Here is a 21,209-nt window from a genome sequence, read left to right as displayed (position 1 = left end):
TTGAAATTTTGTAGTCCCTGTCCTTTATCCCAAACTTTTGACTGATAAATAACTGTATTAAAGTTATTAACTATCAATCCAGAAACTGCCACCTTCTTGAGATGATAAATGCTACAGACAGAATTTTTTTGCACTCCCTCCCCCAGCTGTCAAATTCATATGTTGAAATCCAAACCTCTAGTGTGGTGGTATTAACAAGGAGGGCCTTTGGGAAGTGATTAGACCATGAGGGTGGAGCCCTCATAAGTGGGATTAGTGCCCTTATAGTAATAAAAGGGACCCCAGAGAGTTCTCCCTCCCACTTCTGCCATGTGAGGTTACAAGGAGAAGATAGCCGTCAATGAAAAAGGAAATGAGCCTTCACCAGACACTGAATCTGCTGGCCCCTTGATCTTGAACTTCCCAGTCTCTAGAATTGTAAGAAATAAAATGCATTGTTTGAAAACCACCCGGTTTATAGTGTTTTGTTATAGCACCCTGAAACAAACTACAATACCTTTAATTCTCCTTGAATGTAATGTCAGTTCATCCTATCAGGTAACATTATCTTAACAGAATGACTCTGGTTTTCTTAATGTAAATGGTTTTCCATCCCTGGAAAATTAATAATAAAATACTAATCAAACTTATAGATTTACCATTTGTATGCTATGTCTAAAAATAAGTTTTGTAATCAGTACGTAGTCTCCCAATATTTGAATTTAAAGTGTTTGCAGTGTTTAAGAGATTCTGACATATTAACCTTGTGACTCCTAATACATTATGTAATTAATTTTAGAGTTTTAGATTTAAGTTAAATATTATAAAATAATTTGCTGAAATATATATACTGTATTGGTATATTTAAGGTAATTTGAGATTAACATTATTTATAAGTTAATTTAATAGATATATGATTGTTTAAGTACTTGGAGAAAACTTGATAGGGCTGTAAATTCTGAAGTTAAATAACAAGAAAATTGAATGTAATAATTATAAATGCATTTAAAATATTTAAATAATTTAATTTACCAAGTTTATAGTTAATACATTTAAATTGAGGTGACAGAACATTAATCAAAGCCCCTCCCAAAAGTAACAGTTCTTATTTATATAACATTGACTCAATACATAAACTTACAAGATTGACAAAAGACATAAAGGCTCAAAAAAAACCTAGATTTCTAAATTTTTTACTTTAATAAACTGAATATTAATTTAAAACCCAAATAGCTTTAAATAGTTTATTTAAACTTGAAATCTTCTCCAGGAGACAAAAACCAGAGGTCAGAAACTAAATTTCCAATTTAAAAAATATAACAATTTCAAGTAAAAAATTATTACAATTAGAATTAATGTAACATCAAGCATGAATTAAATTTTCTCGATTTGGAGAAACAGCTGAAATGTAGGATTAGCCATAAAAAGACCCTCCATCTAAATGTATGCTGGCAAACTTTATACATTAAAGGATGAGCGTCCAGCCAGGGGAAAGTTTTTACTAACTAAAAAAAGATAAAATATCAGGCTGACCTCATCAACACTAAATGCCTAAAAATATTGAAAAGAAAAAAATAATGTCCTATACATTTTATTCCCCAGTAAGTCATCTTTCATTTATGAGGAAAACAATAGGTTAGTCTGAATGATTTTGCAAGGACACAAAATATATAACAACCCCAAATACATTTTAGGGAAAAAAATGATTCAAAGGTGGACTTTTAATGGCAAAAATATTAACCAAAGTAAAGGACTCATGAATAGGATTGAGAGCATGCAAATGAATTACAGGTCTTTATCTTCACTGTCATTTTAAAGCTGAAAATTCCAGACCTTGCTAGCAAGATTCTAGAATTTCGGGTCCAATATTTGGATATGTAGTGTCTCCTTCAGCTTTTTCTCTTCTGCTTTATTCTCAATACTGGGAAATGTGTTTTCTAGCACATTTTTCATTCCATTAATTGTTTGGAATCCCTTACCATTTTTTGAGTAAAAGTTATAATGGTCTCACTGGTAATTTTTGGTTTTTTAATTTTTTTGTGAGATAGCTTCTCACTCTGATGCCCAGGCTGTAGTACAGCAATGGCACAATCATGGCTCACTCTAACGTCCACTTCCTGGGTTCAAGCAATCCTCCTGCTTCAGCCTTCTACATAGTTAGGAGTAAAGGTGTCTGCCACCACGCCCTTGGTAATTTTTAAAAAATTTTTGTCAGGGTCTCACTATGTTGTCCATGCTGGTCTTGAACTCCTGGCCTCAAGCTATCCTCAACCTCCCAAAGTGCTGTGGTTATAGTCATGTGCCACAGCCACTACTGATTATATTCTATTAAATAACTGTACATCAACAATGTCTTAGCTCTTTATACCTTTAGCTATTCATCTGTGTGAATTACAAAGAAAGGTGCATGATAAACGTATTAATTGCCAAGAAATTCACAAGACTACTTTCTAAAATAAAATGTTCCCTTAAATGATTTGAGTCATTGATGATGCTATTTCTCTTTTTAACTGGGAAGAAACTAATAAATCATTCAGAGACAAATTTCCTCTTTACCAAGACTTTTTCCATATTCTATTCCTTAGAGGACCAAAGAATGTGTTAAGGAAGCTTAAATGATCAGTAAGATTTCTAAATATGCATGTAAAAAACATTAGATAACATGTTAAAATGTTAACTTTGATTTGTGTGTTCTGTATAATTTTAGCTTTTTATGCATTTTAAAACTATCTCTCATAAGCATGTTTCACTTTTATAATCTGAACAAATTAACATTTAAAAGAATTGATATGGGCCAGACGTGGTGGCTCACGCCTGTAATCCTAGCACTCTGGGAGGCCGAGGCGGGTGGAGGCTGGTGGATAGTTTAAGCTCAGGAGTTTGAGGCCAGCCTGAGCAAGAACGAGACCCCGTCTCTACTAAACATAGAAAGAAATTAGCTGGACAACTAAAAATATATATACAAAAAATTAGCTGGGCATAGTGGCGCATGCCTGTAGTCCCAGCTACTTGGGAGGCTGAGGCAGAAGGATTGCTTGAGCCCAGGAGTTTGAGGTTGCTGTGAGCAAGGCTGACACCATGGCACTCCAGCCCAGGAAACAGAGTGAGACTCTGTCTCAAAATAAATAAATAAATAAAATAAAATAAATTGATATGTGCAATATTCTGAATGCCATATAAGATAGTCATACTTCTATAAAAATATATGCCCAGCAGGAACTAACTAAAAGAGCTACCAATGGCCAAAGCTGGAGCAACAGTTTTATTTGAGCAATAGAAGAATGTTGTATTGGATTAGAATCCAAAGTAGAAAATAAATATCCCACAAATCCATACTGTTAATACTGATATAAACAGATAATTGAATGAATTAATAAATACGAGAAAAGAGACAAATTTCCTATGCAGAAAAAGTCCAAATAATTGATGCAATTACACCCTTCTCCTAAGTATGAGCTGTACCTGATGACTTCCATCCAAAGAGTTCCATATGGAGATGGTGGAGGAGAGTAACTGTACAGTGAAGGAGCTGGACAAACTATTGCATCCAGGTGATCAAGGTCAACCTTAAAGTCACTGTGCATGTTGATAGTACGTACCGTAGATATAATGTGATGAGAATGGCACTTCATCTATGCAATCTTCCTCTCCAAACCCATAAACCCAGTTTCATCATAAGAAAACATCAGACAAATCCCAATTGAGGAACATTCTACAAAATAGCGGACCAGTTTTCCTCAAAACTGTCAAGATCATCAAAAATAAGGAAAGTCTGGGAAACTGTCATAGCCAACAGCAGCCCTAGGAGACATGACAAATAAATGTCATGTGGTATCCTGGATGGGACTCTGAAACAGAATAAGGCAAGTGCTCCCTATTCCTGAGACCCTCTCTAAACCCTATTAATATTAAAACATTTAAATTTGCCTAATATCCTTAGATTAGATAAAACTAAGAAAGTCTGAACGAAGTGTGGACTTTAGTTAATAATAATATTTAAGTGTAACAGTTCATTAAGTGTAACAAATATACCTTACTAGTATAAGATGTTAACATTAATAATAGGGGAAACTGGGTACCAGGTGTATGGGAATTCTGTATTAACATCCCAATTTTTCTGTAAATCTAAAACTGTTCTAAAAAAACAAAGTCTATCAAAAGAAAAAGAGTTCCATTGCCCTTAAAACTTAAAACTTCAAAAAATGAAAACACTTTCATTAACAATTTTGATGGGCGCGGTGGCTCATGCCTGTAATCCTAGCACTCTGGGAGGCCAAGGTGGGCGGATTGTTTGAGCTCAGGAGTTCGAGACCAGCCTGAGCAAGAGCAAGACCTTGTCTCTACTAAAAATAAAAAGAAATTATATGGACAGCTAAAAATATATATAGAAAAAAATTAGCTGGGCATGGTCGTGCATGCCTGTACTCCCAGCTACTTGGGAGGCTAAGGCAAGAGGATTGCTTGAGCCCAGGAGTTTGAGGTTGCTGTGAGCTGGGTTGATGTCACGGCACTCTAGCCCGGGCACCAGAGTGAGACTCTGTCTCAAAAAAAAAACAAAAAAAACAACAACAATTCTGATGGGAGTCTAGGTCCAACTGCTTGAATAGAAGAAAACCGTATATGTTATGATTTGAAAGTCACTTCTACAGAGGCTGAGCCCCAAAACTATTATGCAGAAAGTCACTTTATGTCCTCAGTTCTTAAATGCTTTTCTGAAGTTGCAATTTAAATACCTCCTTGAGGATTTATGCCTTATGTGTTTGAGAGACATAGGGAAGAGGGATAACTAAACATAGTGAATGGTAGTATTTCTTCCTCTTGTTATGTGGTGGTACATTTTACCTGTAGAATACGATTTGGTTAAACTGCAGCTAGAACCTTGCTTTCCCTTTTATATTAAAAGGGTTTTGGAACTGTCATCTCAAGTTGATTTTTTTGCCTTCCTCCTCTTTGCTGTTTTGAATTTAAGTTATCCTGGGGTTTGCCTCATTTGTTGATGCTAGATGCTAGATATTGCTGTGAGCAGTATTCCTTGTGTCAAGAATTTGAGATTACTGTAACTGGGGAAAAAGTTTGTTTCTATTTTGAAAAATTTAAATATAATACAATACTATATATAATACAATACTATATACATTTTAAGACATATGCCCAGGAAAACAAAAAACACTATAAAAAACTTACACAGAAACTTCCATTCTAAGAATTTATCACTGTTCCCTTGAATAGAGTAGGAAGTTAAGATTTATAGCCTCAGGAAAATAAATATGATAATTTACAGTACAAAACTCTAAGAAATGGGAACTTAATAGAAATTTGTATGCTTAAGAGGAAAGGAAAAATATCACATGAGTTTCCTCTTATGGTGTCAGGAAATCACTTACTTGAAAAAAATACAGAAAGACTAAAACACAACCTTGGATCTACCTTTCCTGCAAAACAATAGAGGTGTAAACACACACACACACACACACATTGATTTGCTGCAGTTATTTTTTTTCTTCCTGGAATTTCCAAATCATCAAGAGCTCAAATTTGCTTTGCTTCTAATTCTTTTGGCTCTTAGTGTCTAAACAACCATCACCTTATCATTCTTTATCATGTTCCTTGACAATTAAAAGGTCTATTACATAACTCCATTAAGCTCTTAAGTCATCACTAACCACTAATAATTTTATAATTTCATGTTATCTTTCCAACTACTTTGTAAATTCTTTATTAAGAGGTTGGGTATTATCATGATTTTGGAGTCCCAGAGCTCAGTGACTTAAGAAGTTGTGCACATTATAAATCTTCAATCAATAAATATTGCTTGTTTGAGGTATTTTTAATGTACATGATCAATGGGTTCTTTTTAAGCTTTCTGTATTAACTCAGAGAAAATGCTCCCTATTCCTGACACCATCTCTAAATCCTATGAATACTTAAAAGTTCATCTCATGTCCATACTTCTGTATGAAGCCTTTTAAGGCCCTCAAAACTATATGACATTTTTAATCTATACAGTTCATTTGGAAATTTACCATGTACTTTTGAGGGATAAGGGTTATGCTTTAGTTTATGTAGTGCCTTGTAACTTACATGTTTACATTTGTATATTTTGTAACACTGTGGTGAGCAATTTTACAGCAAAGATCCCAGAAAGTCTTTATTCTAACATCAGAAGCCTGGCTTGGAATCATGGTTTATCCACTCACTGGTTATAGGACCCTGATGCCAGGCCTGGCAGGTGTTCCTGAAATGTCTTGTGGGGTAAAGGAATAAATAATTTAAACCCCCTGAGTCTCAGTTGCTTCACCTATTAAACAGGTATAATTGTATCTGACTTAGAGGAATATTGTGAAGGCTAAAAGACATAGTGCATTAAATATAATCATCTATAATGTAGAATGTTTATTTCAGGGCATATCACAGGCATTTTCCTGCCTTTTAGTTTCCTGTACATTGTTAGGAATATTCTATTTCTATTCTATTAAGAATAGAAAAAAATATCTGAAAATATCTAAACCACCAATAATAGAGGCTTTATTAAATAGTTTATTTGATGCCCATACATTGGAATAGTACTATTTAGTTATTTTAAAAGTCATGCCTACCCAGATATAAAACCATTCTCATATAGTCATCTAATCTTTGACAAAGCAGACAAAAACATACACTGGGAAAAAGAATCCTTATTCAGTAAACGGTGCTGAGAAAACTGGATAGCCACATGTGGAAGACTGAAACAGGGTCTGCACCTTTCACTTCTCACAAAAATCAACTCACAGTGGATAACAGACTTAAACCTAAGGCATGAAAGTATAAGAATTCTAGAAGAAAATGTTGGAAAAACTCTTATAGACATTGGCCTAGGGAAAGAATTTATGAAGAAGACCCCAAAGGCAATCACAACAACAACAAAAATAAATAAATGGGACCTGATCAAATTAAAAAGCTTCTGCACAGCCAAGGAAACTATCACAAGAGCAAACAGACAACTTACAGAATGGGAGAAAATTTTCCCATGCTACACATCTGGTGTGGTTTTGTTTTGTTGTTTGTTTGGTTGTTCGTCATGTCAGGCAAGGAATGTGCCCACATCATAACAAAGTTTGAGGGAGGTGCATCTCACACACAAACGTGAAAACCTAATCATCATAATTATGAACCACAAAAGAATCGAATGAAGAGACTCAACATTGCAAAATATCTATGAATTTAATGCAAGTCCAATCAAATTCCAAGCAAGTTTGTGTGTATGTAAATGTGTGTGAATGTGCATATGTAGAAATCAATAAGATGTCTCTATAATTTATGCCAGAAATGCAAAGATCTAAGGATAAATGAGACAATATTATGGAAGAAAAACAAACCTTAATGGCTTATACACTACTAGATATCAAGAATTGTTGTAAAGCAGTTAAGCAGTTTCAGTGTGGTGCTGGTGCAGGAATAGACAAAATAGACCAATGATACAATGGAGAGTCCAGAAATAGTCCCACATATCCACAGTCACTTGGTTGCTGCCGTCAGTGGGGAGAGGAAAAGGATGCTCTTAATAATGATGTTGGGTCAAGTGGATAGCCACATGGAAGAAAATCAATTTTCACCCCTAAGTTTTGTTTTCACTGTAAATAAAAATTAATTCCAGATATATAGATCATAGATTAAAATATGACAGATCAAAGAATAAAGTTTCTGTGTTAAAATTTAGAAGAATGTCTTTATGATCTTGAAACAATCTGGAAGCATTAACCATAAAGAAAAAAAGACACATTGGCATAGACTATAATTAAGAATGTCAGTTCATTAGATGTTATCCTCAAGGCAGTGATAAGATGAAGCCACAGAATGGGGGAAGATATTTGCAATACAGATATCTCCAGAAGTTTCATATCCAGAAAATATTTTTTTAAAAAACTCAGAGAAATGAACAGAAAAAAATAGATAACATAACAGAAAAAAAGTGGGCAAAAGACATGTAAAGACACTTTACAAAATGAGATGTTTAAATGACCGATCAACATAGGAAAAGGTGTTCAGCTATGTAAGTTCAAATGCCAATTGAAACCAATTTAAATATCATTTCACAATTACATGATGGCTAAAACAAAAAAGACAAGCAAGCCAAGTGTTGGTCATGTCGTGGATCAACCAAAACTCTCCTATACTCTTGGTGACAGTGTATGTTGCTATTATATAAATACTTTGGAATATCATTTGGCTCTATCTAGAAAAGCTGAACATGGGCATTCTCTACGACTTGACAATTTCATTTGTGAGTATATATCCAGAAGAAATGCATACATATAGTCACCATAAAACATATACAAAAATTTGCATGGCAGTATTATTCATATAGCCCCAAACCAAAACAAACCCAAATTTCCATACCAAGTCGAGTGAATACATAAATCATGGCATTTTCATATAACACTACATGTAACACAGATAATTTTCACAAATATAATAGTGAACACAAGAAGCCAGTATACACTGTATCATTCCTTTTGTATAAGGTTAAAAAACAAAAATAATCAATGTGTTATATGTCAGTATAGTGGTTATCCTCATAAAGGTAGTACCTGGTAAAGGACATAAAGGTACTGATAATGTTTTCTTTCTTGATTTGAGTGTTATTAATAGTTACATGGTATATTCACTTAAAATTTCATTAAGCTGAACACTTGAATGTGTGTTACAAGTTACTAAAATGTAAACTTTATGAAAAATTGCTAAAGAAACATGTTACCTGGTGGAAGGATGAGTTAGAACACGAAAAAAAAATTTTTTTTTTAAAGGGTGGGGTGTGGTGACTCATGCCTGTAATCAATCCTAGGACTATAGGAGGCTGAGGCGGGAGAATCACTTGAAGTCAGGAGTTTGAGGCCAGCCTGAGCAAGAGTGAGACTCCATCTCTACCAAAAATAGAAAAATTAGCCAGGTGTGGTGGCACACACCTGTAGTCCCAGCTACTTGGGAGGCTGAGGCAAGAGGATTGCTTGAGCCCAGGAGTTTGAGGTTGCTGTGAGCTAGGTTGAGGCCATGGCACTCTAGCCCAAGCAACAGAGGAGACTTTGTCTCAAAAAAAAAAAAAAGTTTAAGGTAAGTTTAGTTGCCAAAAACCATAATTTGACCTCTAGCTTCTATGTGTGTAGAAGGCTTGAACCCTAGCAGGACACAGGTTCCAAATATGTTTTCTTCTTCAAGTTTCTTGATCTTTGACTTGGTTCTTCCAGTAAGTTCTTGCCTTGGCCCCTCTTAGTAGTTGTCAGATTTTTGGGCTCCAGTCCTCAGCTTCCTGCCTGACTTCAGCTTGGCTCAGCCCCAGGGTGACTCCAGGTCCCCACCCCATGGACTGAACTTTTGTCTGAATTGACCCATGGCCTCATCTCCCCAGTTTTTGCCTCCACACCAGCAGTCTCTGATAAGCTCCCAACCTGGGCTCATGAAATCACTATTCAGCTTAACCCTGATAGGAAAAGTAAAAATATTAAAGAAGATTTATTTCATAGACAACAGTTTTTCCTCTCTGTTCTGGCTTTTATAAAGCTACCAGAAATAAAATGCATAGATTCTTCATCACAGAAAAAAGACAATGAGAGTCGTAAACTCAAATGCCCAAAGAGTCCAAGCAGATTAAAAAAAAGAAAGATTAAACTTTTATATAAAATTAATTTTCCTATTAAAAGAACATGATTTTTTCCATTTTTCTAAAATTTCGTGCCTTCTCAGTCTAAATTTGTATGATAAAGGAAAATATGTGTTAATATATGAAAAGCAACAGTGCAAATAAAATTATTAATGGCAATTCCTTTTAGGTTAGACATGGGCTGTAATAAGGTATAGAGTCTACGCTTTGTCTACTGCAGGTAGCTTCCATTCTATTACATGTGTATGATACTATGGAGAATTGCAGACCTAGTACAAGAAGAGATAGAATCTATATTTTTAGACAAAATCTCCTGGCTTGTAAAGTTTAATTAAAACAATTTAAAAGACTGTGAAAGCCAAATAAAATGTGTTTGGGGCTGGATTTGACTCACTGAACATTAGTTTCTAAGCTCTCTTAGGGCTAGCTGTATATTCAAGATCCCTTCATTAAAGAAAGTCCAGAGGAATATTCCTGATGAACTTGAGATCTCAGTGTTGCATTCAAGTCCTGGGCCAACCAAGGAGGAGTCAACATCAACCACTTCTTTTGTTTCTCAGATTCAGAAACAGAACCAAGTTTAAGCAGGTTCTGTCCATTCATTCATTCATTCATTCATTCGCATGATAAACATTTATCGGGCAGCTGCACTTCAGATGTACTTCAGTTTGATTCAATTCAAATTATTGCATTATTTTCAAATGGACAACCAAATGGAAGTAAATTCACAAACCAGGATAGATTTTGCTTGAAGGATAGGCCTAGACTTACAATTCAGAAACCATCACCCCTCTCTGGGAAAGTTTTTTGGCATCAGCTTTTATGGCAGCTTTTTAGGGGTTTGTTATGGAATCTAGAAGGAAATTAAAAGCCTCTGAATGCTGACCTTTCAAACCAAAGTCTTGTCATTGCTCAATTCAAGTTCAAGATAGAGAAACATAAGGAAAAAAAGCTCACTAGACACAAGCACTTAAATAAATGAATTCATGGAGAATGATGTTTGGAAGTGAAAGTATCAGTTAGGGCTAAAGTTCTAAGGGCTAAGCAGAGATTCAAGAGCGAAATTTTGTACATATCTAAGAGGTCTCACTATTTCACTTCCCAGTTTATTTTTGTTTTAAAGGGAAAATCAAAAAGAATAAAATGTCAGTCATCCCAACAATCTTTTCTTTTTTCTTTTTCTTTTTTTTCCCCCTTGCTTTTTTTCTCTAATAGGAGAAGAGTTGAGGTCATTACTTTTTTCTTTTGTTACTGTCTCTGGGGTCTAGTTTTTCCTTAAATATTCAGGCCAATTTTCAATAAATATTTTTCTTCTCACAATATTACTTGAAGAACCCACACATTAATCATTTTAAATGACAGCAATTACCCTTTTATGCAACATCAGTTCTCCAAGCTACTCTGGGGCTTCCCAGAGAAGATGTTGAAGATGCCAATTCAACACATATTGAGTACAGAGCCACTGTGAATCCTTTCCTGGAACCAAAGTGTGTCTTTCTGAACTCTGTTTACAAAATTCAATTTCTTCCCTCTTCAGTTCCAATGGAGCTTGTGGCAAAGAAAATTGAGCACATTCTTTAGCAATTCCAAGGTCAAGATCACAGGACAAAAGGGCATTATGGTTTGTTCCTTCTTATCAACATCTTGTGCAGATAAAAAAGGACTGCTGAATTTCCCTGTATTAAGGTAGTCAAACTCATGTTTGATTCAGGGGGGAAAAAAAAACTTGGACTGGATTTTGTTTTGTTTGCTTAGCCCTCATCCTAAATAGAAAGGAGTGGAAATGTTTGGCAGACTCTCCCTGTCTGCCAGTAACCTTCCCAGGCCCATATTCCTTTCTCCATACCAGTTTGTCCTGGCCCTACCTCTGCTGATTTATGAGCATAGATAGGATGGTGCCGTGGTGAGCATTGTATATGGCCCCCGTCTCCTAGATTTCTCAGCAATGAAATTCTCTAAAAGAAAACAGTCTCTAAAGGTTACCTATCATGATACAAAAGTCTTAGATTTGGGGTCAGAATTCTAGAGGGATAAATCAATCTCAATAGCTTCAGTTTCCTTATGTGTATAATGGGGATAAATATCCATACCACATGATTGCAATAAAAATTAAATTAATTGAGAATATGAAATATCCAGAATGATGTTTTATGGAAAGGAAGTTCTCTATAAGTGGTGGCTGAATTTGAATTTCTAAGAGAAATGGCATCTTAAAAATTGATGACAATGTAGTGTATTATTTGCAAAACTTTAAGAGAACAGGCAAACTGATTATTTATCAATATGTGTCTCTTTTCTTTTTCTGAAAAGGACAGGATACTCCAGAATGCTAGTGAACTAAGCACATATTATTTTGTCAAAATAGACATAGGCTCCAAGTTGTATTAGTTAAGAACACCATCACAAGAAAACTTAAACATATTTTTCCCAAATGAACACATAAAAGCTTTGAAATTCCAAATTCCACTATCCAGCAAATTAATAAAAAGGTCAAAACAGGACAATGTTTCTCATTTAAAATGCTGTTTTAAAGTTTTAAAGTTGGATTTTAAAGTTTTTAGAATCCAAATGTTTTAGAAATCTGAAAAATAGGTTAATTATATTTTAAATATTCACTTAGATCTATTTGACTCTCCTATGGTTAAACAGTTATAGGATCTGGCCAGGCTTTTTCCCAAAATTGAGGGCCATTGTCTGAGGAAGATCAAATCCACTCACTGTCTTAACAAACTGATAGTTCGTACTATTCACTGAGACTGTTCAGAGAAAACTGCACGTGTTTTTTTTTTTTAATTTTATTTATACCACATTTCATTTATCATGAGTCGATCAGCACTTTGGTTGATTCTATGTCTTTGCAATTGTGAATTGTGCTGTAATAAACTAATCATCAGGGAAATGCAAATTAAAACCAGAATGAGATATCACGTTAAAATGGCTTTTATTAAAAAGTCCAAAAACAATAGATGCTGGCTGGCATGGATGCAGAGAGAAAGGAACGCTTATACACTGTTGGTGGGACTGCAAATTAGTACAACCTCTATGGAAAACAGTATGGAGATTTCTCAAAGAACTAAAAGTAGACCTGCCATTCGATCCAGCAATCCCACTACTGGGTATTTACCCAAAGGAAAAGAAGTCATTTTATCAAAAACACACCTGTACTTGAATATCTATTGCAGCACAATTCACAATTCCAAAGATATGGAATCAACCCAAGTTCCCAATGACTCATGAGTGGATTAACAAAATGTGCTATATGTATACCATGGAGTACCACCCCGCCATAAAAAAGGATGAATTAATTTCTTTTGCGGTAATTTGGATGGACTGGAGACTGTGATCCTAAGTGAAGTGTCTCAGGAATGGCAAAACAAACACCACATGTACTTTCTAATAAATTGGAACTAACTGATGGGCACACATGTGCACAGAGAGAAATAAAAATCACAAGAAATCGAGAAAGGGAGGGGGAAAGAGAGAAAGTACAAAACCTACATATCAGGTACAATGAACACTACTCGGGTGATGGGCACACTTAAAGCCCTGACTTAGGCATTATAAAAGCTATCCATCTAGCAAAAACATTTGTACCCTTTTAATATTTGAAATTAAAAAAAAAGAAGTATTGATTTAGGTTACAAGTTGTATCCTCCTTTGAACATTCTTTGAGGGAAAAATTTACTGTTGATATTGATCACATTTCTCTGCACAGAGACTGGACTTTGAAACAAAGAGCCCAATCTCATTTGAATTACACATACATGAGGAAATCAGAATCAAAAAATTAAGTAACACACCCAGGGCATGGATGTAGCAAAAGACAGAGCTGGAATCTGATACCAGATCTACCTGATTCAAGTCTAGATTTTTTTCCACTGTGCACTGCAAATTATCCTTCCATCACTCACCCTGAAACAGAATTATTGACCAACAAGTGGGAAGCTGTCCAAGTTTTACTCGACTACTAAAGTGGAGAATATCAGTATCCCCCTCATTGCTTGAGGGAAGAAGGGTAAGATTCTACTGAACAACAGACTCCTGTAATCACGTCTTTATTGTGAGATCCCAGAGAGCTGACTGCTCAGAATAGACGTAATTCTCGCTGGAAGTCGTCTGTTGTGTGGGAACTGCTTCTGCAGACTTTGCACCTGGAAATGGGCTAACTTAAGACAAGTGCACAGACTAGCCAGGAAATATTAGAGAGGGAGGGTGGAGCTCAAATGGATGTGAAAGACTTGAGACTCAGGAAAAAGAGAAAGATCCAGAGAAAAGGGCGAAAAATAGATGATTGAGAAAGTGTTTTGTAAAATTGCTGTTTGACTGTTTCATATACACTGTTTTAGTCTGAGCTGCCCCAGAAGGAACTCTCTGAGAATTTGGGTGCAGGTGGTTTATTTGGGAGGTGATTTCAGAAAGAACAAGCAAGAAAAAGGGGAAAGTGAAAGAGGAAAAGGGGCAGAGCCAATACTGTTTGTGTTTATTCTTGAGGTACTGCTGCCAGAAAGCAATGTCGGCTCAGTCCTGCTGGGGACCCTCTGAGAAAGTGTCTGAAACATGCCTCAAGATTGTCCACTGGCGGGTAGGGAGCCTTCGCATTCATTCAGGGCCACCCCAACCCCCAACTCCACCGGTTGCCCCAGGGACATTGACTTCCCTGTACTTCCAGGTTGTGCCTGATTGCAGTGGGGCAAATTCCCAGAGGTGTGAACTTTCACCTTCTCTGAAAACATCTTCCTTCTCCTTTTCTCCAACATTCTCCATCTCCAGCCTCCAGGAAGGAAGAATAAAGAAAAAAAGTCTAATACCCTGACTTTTCACTGGTGACTTTATTTCCCAATTGGGATCTAATACTAGGTGGCCTTTTGAACTTTATAAGTGTACCTCTGAATGTTTGTTGGATGTACTTTTTGGTCAATCATTGCCTTTTTGGATAAAAAGGAAGTAGAACTTGATATGGTAACAGGCACTTCAAAGCATGTGGGTTCTGAATGTTCTTGGGGCTTCATCATCTCAGTAGTTATCTTACTCCAAATTCCTACTAACCAGTAGCCATCACTTTGTGGACAAGACTCACTCTCTCCTAAGATAAATATAAGATCAAGAGCCCTTTTACTATTAATGTTTGTTCCTGTCTCAGTGGGTCACCGGTGCACAGACTGTTTTGCTTCAGTTATTATGGCTGGGATTTGCATTTCCAAGACCTTCCTGGAAGTGCCCTGAAACCCAAACACAGCTGTTTTCTCTTTCAGTTTGAAATTCTGATGAAACCAGAGATGTCCCTGGCCCTACAGCTCCACGGAAAGAGACCTGAAGAGCATCCAAAGGGATGTGGAAGCAGCAGAGCTTAAAAAAGGCCCAGCATCCCTCCCTTGTTAGGCCTCAGTTTCCTCACTGCTTTCAAATGCTGATTCCAGAAAGGTGTGATCAGTGGAAACTGTCCCCCGACACTGATGTTTGCTGACTGGCAGAACCAAACTAGCTCAGCAATTCACAAGAGGATTCAGGCCTCTACAGATATTCTACCAAGTATGAGAGGTCTTTACCAGAGGAAGGATGGAGCTAAAAGACTTAAAGCTCAGGAAAAGGAAAAAGATCCAGAGAAAGGGAGAAAAAATAGTTGACTGACAAAGGGTTTTTTTTTTTAAATTGCTACTTCAGTATTTTATATTCACTGTTGTTGTCTGAGCCGCCTCAGAACTACTCCTTGGGACAAGAACCTGGGTGCAGGTGGTTGTACAGACCCACATACATCTGTATGGCTTTAAGTTGGCAACTAGTAAAAGCATCTAACTTTTCATCCATTCATTCTCAGCATCCTTTAATACCAGGCATTCAAAAAAAGTGAGAGGAGCATTGGGAAGATCAATTTATTTGGATTTGGAGGTAAAAGGATAAAATTGGCAAATGTGACTAATAATTGGGCTGGTCTCCTAGTATTTTACCACTGGCAAGGGAGGAGATTTCCAGAACTGGGTATTTTTCCCCCCATATTGATGTGGTTGCTGTAGATATGAAGTTCAAAATCTATGAAGTTCAATCTAATGAATAAAGCCTTAGCCGGGCTGAGCTCCCATTGTTTGGTGCTTGGCTTGTACTTTATCAGAATGGGTGTATTTGGGCCTCAAAGCATTCAATGAATAAACAAGATTTACACCCAGCACCCTCGGTCTCTGCCTAGCACTCAGTCCTTTTGCAGCACTTCTTCTAGCTCCTGGCTATCAGAGTCAGACTGGGGAGAGGGAATAACTAACTTTAAATATTTCCTTCCAAAATATAGGCAGAGGAATGTGAATCTGACCACTAGCCCCTTCATTTTATCCAAGGTGAAAAGATTTGACAATTCTAAAAGCAAAATTATTTCTCTGGCCATTTTGGGCTGAAAACTTGTAAAGTTTTACTATCCCATTGTACATTTTTAAATAATTTAAATAATAAAATCTTGACTATCAGAACTGAGAAGATTAGTATTTTTTGGTGAGTTGGATCTCAGGAGTAGAGTTGTGGCCATGATTTTCTTCACTTTATAGCACATTATCATTATCAACATTGGTTTACTTACAGACATTTTCCTCTTGTTTACATTAATTTATTCAAAAATGTATTTACTTATTTATAAATATCATGTTACCTTGTATGTACCTGTCTTAGTTGCTGTTTAGAGCTCCATAGTTTTCATCCCTCACATTTTATCTCTAGAATGCCCCAGAGAGGGACTTGCAAGTCACCTGCAACTCCAAGCCACCACAAACAATGCTGAGATGAATGTCATCGTATATGTCTTCTTTTGGACCTGTGTGCATATTTCTTTGAGACATAAACCCAGGAATTGAATGCTGAGTTATAGGAAACAAGTATACCTGATTTGATGGGGATGCCAGGTTGCTCCCTGGAATGGCCATCCCAGTTTCTGTTAACACCAACCGCATCAAAGCATTCCCATACCCACATCTTTGCCCACACGCAATTATCACCCAGCTTCCTAATTTTGCCAGTCTATCATAAGTGATAGTTTATTTTTTATTTGAATTTCTCTGATTATTAATGCATTTATTAATAGCTCTTCATATGTTTTTGCATTTCCTCTCTTGTACTTAGCTTGCTTATATCATTTGTCTAGTATTTTGCTATTGTTTTTAGTCCTAGTGACCAGCTGTGATGGCTAATTTCATGTCAACTTGGCTGGGTTATGGTGCCCAGTTGTTTGGTCAAACACTAGTCTAGATGTTGCAATGAAGGTATTTTGTAGATGTGACTAACATTTACAATCAGCTGACCTTACATAAAGGCAATTACCCTTGATAAGATACTCTTAATCCTCCAATCAGGATTTAAGAGCAGAAACTGAGTTTTCCTGGAGAATAAGCAATTCTGCCTCAAGACTGTGACATAGAAATCCTGCCTGAGTTTCCAGCCTGCCACCCGCGTAAGACAGTTTGCACTTGCCAGCTCCACAATCATGTGAACCAATTCTCTCTCTCTCTCTCTCTTCCCCCACATATGCATGTAACATATACAATCCATCCAGCCACCAATCCTAACAAGCACCTCATGTAAATGAGATCCCTTAAAACATGTTTGAATTTGAGAGTGCACCAATAATGGTATCTCCTCATGGGAAACTCAATACATAACTTGTAACTTGTAAACTCAGTAAAGGCAAATTTGTTCAATAAGACTGAAAGTGCCATCGTTTCAATATGAGGCTGTTTTAGCCTGTGATTAAACAGATCAAATTAGGCATTTTAAAATGACCTATTTAACCAACCTGTGTATTGCAGCAATTAAAGGCCCAGCTGTAGACTAAGATAGCTACTTAAACAGCTGCAATACCTCAATGATTATTTTCAGATTGGATTGCTTACATTTTAGTCTAGTCTATAAACATCTTTAAGGTCTCAATTTGTATTCAAGACAACATTCGTTTTATTTAATGTCATAACCCACAGAACATGTTGTAGGGATAGATTTAATTTAAGCCTAAAAGTCTTTAATGACCACATCAGGAATAACCATGCTGAGTGCAGAAATTGAACTTGTATTTTGAAGCAAAATTTCTGTGAGACTCATGAATTATATTAAAGTTGGAAATAAGTGCCAGTGTTTCTTAAAAGATCTAGTACATAAAAATCTGTTTCGAAGGTGCCCATGTTTTGTGTTAAACACCCCCTCTTCTGTCTTTGCAGCTGCTGCACAAGTATGTCTATCATGGAGAGACTCCCTTGGACCACTGCTCCCTCTGTCCTCTCTGTCCCCACCTGTCTTCCTCCCTTACTGTCCTCTCCACCAGCTTCTCATGGTCTTTCTCATCTTCAATATGTGGGGTGGGTCCTACTTAATAGCATTTTCAAATCAATTAAAATGAATGCTATTCATATTTCAAACAACACACATAGTTATGAACTCACTCTGAAAGACAATGTTCAGAAAATGGAAAGTTAGCTAAAATATGTTTTCATTAATACGCCATTCTTCTCTGTTAGGGTTAGAGCTAGAGCTAGAGCCGAAATGTAAGGTCTGTGAGGGCAAGAATTTATGCCTTATTACTTAATGAACATTTGAATTTTTCTCTGCCATTCAAATCCAACTTTATTATGGACTTTAGTGACTGTACAGCAAAGATCTTTCCACTGATCAACATTAACAAGTAGTTCTAGAGCATCTTGTGTGACAGACATTGCACAAGACATTTGTAATATTACAGCTATGATCCATTTATGAATTCAAAAACAATTCTAATGCAAGGTTGGGGGACTGGCACATATAGAAAGAAAGCAAAGCTTGCTGAGATATTGTGGTCGGTTTAAGTTGGGAAAATATTTTCAAATGCACCACAGAGGATATGAAGAGCCTTGAAGCGGCTGATGCAAATGTGGGCAGATCCATTAGAGACGGACATAATATGACTCTAAGCAGTAGGAGCACCAAGCTTGTGTGACAGTCAAGCTCATGAGTCGAGCTGACTGGGCCAGAGTATGCTCCGATATTTGATAAGACATTATTTCTGGGTGTGTCTATGTGGGTGTGTCTGAATGAGATTGACACTTGAATTGGCAGACTGAGTAAAGCTGCGTGCCTTCCCCAATCTGAGTGAGCATTATCCAATCGGTTGGGGCTTTGAAAAGAGCAGAAATGTGGAAGAAAAGAGAACTTGTGGTCTCTCTGCCTGACAGCTTGAGCTGGGACATCAGACTTTTCCTGCCCTCAGACTGTGACTTACACCATTGGCTCTCCTAGTTGTCAGGCTTTGCACTGGGACTGGAACTATGTCACCAGCTCTCCAGCTTGCTGACTGCAGAGCAGAGGACTTCACAGCCTCAGGATCACATGAGCCAACTCCTAATAATAAATATAAATATTAACAGAACCCATATAGGAGATACATACATACATATTCGGAGGCTGAAAGTTGCAGTGTAAAGAATCAGTAAATATATATAGAAAAACCAAGGAATCAGAAACCAAGGAGAGAAAAGCCCATTTTCCTGGGTGGCTCTTTCTGAAAGGATTCCCATGGCTAGCTCAACCTCACTCTTCCGGGGTTCACTCACCCTCCAATCTAGGTGATTCTCACTCTTCACTCCTCCAATTGATCTTTGTCCTGCCATAGTGCTTCTTTTGACGACAGAACTTACCACCACCTGCAATTATTATTTACATGTCTTTTACTCGGGGCCCCTCACCCACCTGGGGGCTCTGGGAGGGCAGTAATCTTGTGACTCTTGTTCATCACTATCACCCTCAGAGTGGTCCCCCACACGTCAGCATTGAATGATGGATTGGTCGGTTGAATGAATGAATAAAAAGCAGAAAGAACTGATTTGTTTCAAGGGAAAAGCAACAGATTGCAGTGAGCGAGTCAGGAAGATTTGTACTCACATTCGACTCCACCACTTACTAGCTATGTGTGGTCAAGTGACAACTTCTTGGAGCCTCCATCTTTTCATCTATAAACTGGGTAATGTTTCCTACCTTGGTTGTGAAGATAAAGAAGCTACTTTATGTGAAGTGATTAGCACAGTACTTGTATTAGTTACCTATTGATCTATAACAAATCACCCACTAAATATTGCACCTGAAAACAAGGAACATTTATTATCTCACTGGCCTGTGGGTCAGGAATCTTGGAGCTGCTAAGCTAGTCCTCTGGTTCTCTTGTGAGGCTGCAGTAATGGTTTTAGCCAAGGCTGCAGTCATCTCCAGGCAAAACTAAGGGAGGACCCGATTCTAAGGTTTACTCATCTGGCTGTCAGCAGATGCCAGAAGATCTGCTTCCGAGCTCACTGGCATGGGCTTCTCTGAGGCACTTGTCTTATAACATGGTGGCTGGCTTCCCCCAGAGTGAGCAGTCCAGGAGAGAACTGGACAGAAAGCTCAAGATAAGTCACAGTCTTTTGTAACCTAATTCCAAAAGTGACACCTCCTTGCATTGGCCATATTTTGTGTGTTAAAAGTGAGTTACTAGGTTACTCAAGAAGAGGAGATTACACAAGGGCATGAATACCAGAAGGCAGGGAGCAGGAAGCCTTTGTGGAGGCTGCCTATCACAGTGCCTGAGGATGGTACTAGCCACAGGGCTAGCATTCAATGTGGGTTTGCCACCTGCCAAGCAAATCACATGATACATGTTAATCTCACCCGGTCCTGTGAGGGAGGTAGAGTTATTTGCCTTATTTAGTGAATGAGGAAACTGAGGCAAAGACAGGTTTAGTAATGAAAAATTCTCATAGTTTGTGTGTAGCATCCTCAGGCTGCGAAATGTGATAATTCAACTCCAGATCCCATATTCATAACCTCAGTGCTAAATTTTCTCTTATGAAAGAAAGAGCTCAATACATAGTACCTATGGTCATTAAACACAAGGGCAATGGGTGTTACAAAGAATATCCAAACAGCAGAGTAGCGGGGAAAGAATCCAGGAGATGTGTAGCTCTACTAAGAAACTGAGAAAGGAGATAACATTTCACAGCCAGGAGAAAATACAGCAATTTACTGTGGGGTAAGTCCAGGAACCACCATTAAGTCCTGGAGACCAGGGCTATCAGGAAATCATATTAGCCTTGTTAAAGACAGCATCATAGCCTCAAGAGACACGACAGCATCCTAGGCACAGATACTTGGAAAAGAGTTTTAGAGATTTAAACATCTGCCAACCTATTGTGATTTTTTTCTAATTCAGGGAGGGTAGGGTGAGCTTTCAGGGTAAAATTTTAGCCTGAAACTCCCAGACTAATTAGTTGCTTTTGGCAAAAGCAAAAAAAAGAAGACCATTTACTGAAATGACATGCACACTTCCATCTGTTTCCTAGCATTTTAAAATATTGTTTCAGAAAGATCCATGAGTCAAGGGCTAAGATTGTATTACATCCCTGGAAAGGAAATAACAGCTGTGCACGTGACACCTGGCAAGTGGTCCCACCACCCAGGGCCTTGGGAACACTTGTTATCATTCTAGCAAAAATAGTCTATTAAGGAGTAAAACAGCAGCCTCTTCTTTCTAAACCAAACATGTGGTCATAACATTTGGTTAGAGGTCAGGAAACAGAAGATAAAGGTAATTTCATTTGGATTCATGCTCACTAGTTACATCCAAGAA

The 21,209-nt window shown here is 37.2% G+C and overlaps 1 long non-coding RNA gene and 1 other non-coding gene across 2 annotated transcripts; one reads left to right on the top strand and one right to left on the bottom strand.

Annotated features, from left to right (window-relative positions):
* Positions 1–7,037: 7,037 nt before the first annotated feature.
* Positions 7,038–7,141, bottom strand: LOC123650519. The gene has a single exon (XR_006739386.1). It is a non-coding gene; the product is annotated as a small nucleolar RNA U13 (small nucleolar RNA).
* A 6,284-nt stretch (positions 7,142–13,425) lies between these two features.
* Positions 13,426–14,419, top strand: LOC123649839. Its single transcript, XR_006739157.1, has 3 exons — positions 13,426–13,628; positions 14,105–14,195; positions 14,283–14,419. It is a non-coding gene; the product is annotated as an uncharacterized LOC123649839 (long non-coding RNA).
* The last annotated feature ends 6,790 nt before the right edge of the window (positions 14,420–21,209 follow it).

Source organism: Lemur catta, chromosome 14, assembly GCF_020740605.2.
Source record: "Lemur catta isolate mLemCat1 chromosome 14, mLemCat1.pri, whole genome shotgun sequence".
Taxonomy (NCBI): Eukaryota; Metazoa; Chordata; class Mammalia; order Primates; family Lemuridae; genus Lemur; species Lemur catta.
The sequence above is the reverse complement of the archived record's forward strand: the minus strand, read 5'-3'. Positions and strand labels throughout refer to the sequence as shown.